The sequence below is a fragment of the Pinus tabuliformis genome, chromosome J (assembly GCF_031772625.1).
Source record: "Pinus tabuliformis cultivar Carrire ecotype Pingquan chromosome J, CPIR1, whole genome shotgun sequence".
Taxonomy (NCBI): Eukaryota; Viridiplantae; Streptophyta; class Pinopsida; order Pinales; family Pinaceae; genus Pinus; species Pinus tabuliformis.
This window is the reverse complement of record NC_142295.1, coordinates 1,171,112,855-1,171,116,313: the sequence shown is the minus strand read 5'-3', so window position 1 is coordinate 1,171,116,313 and position 3,459 is coordinate 1,171,112,855.

The window sequence follows — 3,459 nt, the reverse complement described above, 5'->3', positions numbered from 1 at the left end:
TATTACTACAGGATGTTCTAGTTTTCTATAGGAAACTAGCTGAAGGTTATATGAAGCTCAGGAAGGTGAAATGAAGTGCTAGGAAGATGTTTGATGATGGAATAAGTTGTAGGGAAGGTGCACAGTTCCCAAGGCTCAATCCAACTCTTTGAGATGGTTGGATTTGCTCAAGGTGGATGTCCATGGTGGCTATAAAATAGAAATTCGGATTAGGGGTTGGTAGGCCTTTGATGTAGGTGGAGAAATCTTAGATGAGGTTGGTGGAATGATTTCCTCCCCACAAATCAACAAATCCTACAACAACAGATTTTCTTATCTTCATTTATGCATAACTTCATATAAATACAGAAAAGATGACTTGAATTTGAGAAAACTTATTTATTAATGGCTAATGACTATATCTATGAAATGAAATTCCTTGTTAAACTAGAGAAAACTCAAGAAAAAAAAAAGACAACTGCGGGTGCTTCCAAGAATTATAAAGAGTTACCTTTTCAACAACGAACCCTAAGTTATTCAATGATAAAAAGATAAATCTATTTTTGGGCTGTGAGAGTGGGGCCTCAAACCATGATCCCATGAGGGAGATGAGGAGGAGGCCACTGCCACGATATTTTCTGAAGTATTCTCTTTCACTACTATATCACTGATATACTTCTTCAACTTATGAAAACAATACTAGATGATCATCCAACTACTTGTAAATTAAACAAATCATAAATAACTTCACGGCTAAGTATGATTTTAACCTAAGATACATGTACAAAAATAGGAACCTCTCTGCTCGGGTCGGGCCCTAACCCAAGAGCTTCAGCCCTCTGAGTCAACTTAGTGTTGGATTAAAGTAAACATTCTCATTATCATCAAATATTGAATACAACATAAGATTAATAGTCACAATGTTTTAGCTTTGAATTTCCTCTTGGCTACAACAAAAAATCGAATCCTAAAGAGGCCCTTGGCCCTCTTATTTATATAAAATGAATCTATCAACAACTTCCTAAAAATTAGGGAGCCCTGGCTCCCAAACTAGAGAATGACTTGTCTTCACTGTCACTAGCTTGGTTGTTGATGAATTCGGTTGGCTTGGTTGCTTGTAACTCCCAGCTGATAAGATATGGTGGAGGAATCTTCAAATGATTTGAGGAGTTAAGGAGGGAGAAAAAATCCCTACAATCCCTCTTGCTTGTCCACTTCGATTTCCTACACTTAAGTAACCAAAAACTGCTTCAATTCCTCCAATTAATGCATTTTACGCCACATGACATAACATCTCATGATTAACCTTCTCACTAAGAAAAATATAATAAAATATGTAAGTAAATGTGAGAAATGTTGATTTTAATAAGCTGGAGGGTGGAATTAAGACCCATATAGTTTACCTGTTGATTAGCCTCATAAATGTGGGCCAATTAGAGGGTACCATGTGGCGCAATGAGAGGTCACCCTATAACCTCAGGAATAACACCAAAAATTTTGTATGGTGATTGACAGGCTCTACAGGGTTCAATCCGATGACCTATAATTAACCAACTCACATTCGAACGAATAGGCCATGGGTGGTGCTTATTAACTAAGTGTGGCATTGTTTTATTTAAATTACAATGATAGAGAGATTGGAGGAATGGGAGAGCCGATGGGCATGATAGACATGCCTGACCCTTGGTTTTTGGTATGGCACATGACCATAGGTGGAGAACATAGGGGTGTGGCACATGGCACCCTACCCGTGACCAAAGCCCAGTGGAATATTCCATGTACAGAAATGGGAGTTGGGCCAGCAAGAGCATGCAACCTATGGCCTGTGCCCCTTCGTCCCATGTGTCTATACGACTAGGTGCATGGAGATTGGGGGGTCTTTGACCATGTTTAAAAAAAAAATTATAACAAAAAGAAATGTAACCTCTGCCACCAGTTGCATATCAAACCACCAACCTTTGGGGAGTTAAACAAAATAACCTACCAATCGCGCTAGAGGATTTTTCATTGAATATTTTATGAAGAATAGGGATTTTGTAGAGTAGTTTGTAGACCTTTTGGAAAAGGGTCATAACTTGCTCTATTTTCAACCTTTTTGAGCTCAAGAAAAGCCTAGAAAATGGTTTTTGGGCATTTTGGATGAAATGGAAGTACTTTCTTTAGATTGAATCTTTTTGTTGATTTACCCGGAGACATAGCCCAGGAGGGGTGAACTCTGTTATCAATTTGTTGCTTTTCATGTTGCATGTTTGTCCATTTTTAATCGTTAAAATTGTGCAAAAATTACTTATGTTTTTTTTCTTTTGCAATCACCATTCATTTCCTAAAAGACAAAATAACTTTCAAATTATTAAATGAAACCTTCACTTTTTATTTTTGGATCAGATGGAAGGGTAGGAAAAGTATTGTTGTGAAAAAAAACTATTTCTCCCACCAAAAAAAATAGTTTACCCAATCCTCTCTTGTGAGAGGAAGAACACTATCTGGAGAGATAAACATGGATGCTGCAAAAGATTGAGCTTTTGTTGATATAAGGCATATTTATGGCCATTTATCTATTCCACTAGCTCAATGGTTCTCTATATTTTAGACAATTGTTTTATCACCTTTTAGGTCTCAAACTTATAGGGTTGTTTTGAGGCCCTAATTGATTTTTTTTGTAATCCGGGAGCAATGGGTTTCCATAGCATAACCTATGCCTATTTGAATGTTGTAGCCCTTGGACAGTTCTTTATAATGAGTTATTGTGTGCCCAAAATAGATATTGTATGCAAAATTTGCGCCCTTAGAAAATTGATGTACCAACTAACCACCTTTGGGGCCTATAAAACTTTTGGGACTCCATATTCTAGGGTTAGGTTTTTGGACCTCTAGGGTTCTTTCTTTATGTTGGAATTCCATTCTTTTGGCCTCTTGTAATATCCTTTGTAAATGTGTCTAGTTTCCATCTCTCTCTATAGAGATAACAACCACTATTCTAGCTAATTTGTGTTCTACATTATTCTTATTCTTCTATTTCAATTATTAATAACATTTGTGATTTCATCATATTACTATGCTTTCTATTATATTTATTCATGTGTGTTTTATTTCCTTTCCCTCCTTCCATTACATTCATTGTAAAACCTAGATCATTCATTTATGCAAGATATATCATATTGGTCATCACATTTTAGGGAAGAGTTTCAAGGAGAAAGAACATACCTACCACAACTGGGAAAGATTTGGTTTTTGGTCAAGATCTCACCTCCATTTTGAAATAATGGTCCAAAATCCATTATTAAGATTTCCCCTGCAGTATAAAGCATTTCAACTAGTGGTAATGGAATCAAAGAGAACACAAATACATCAACCTCAAAAAGGGTTTCGTTTGACAAAGCATACAATCACAATAATACTTGAAGAAAAGAAAAGGGGAAAAGTTAACAAAGAAAGAATGAAAGAATGGAAAAAAATACAGAAAAAAGGAAGAGAGACGAA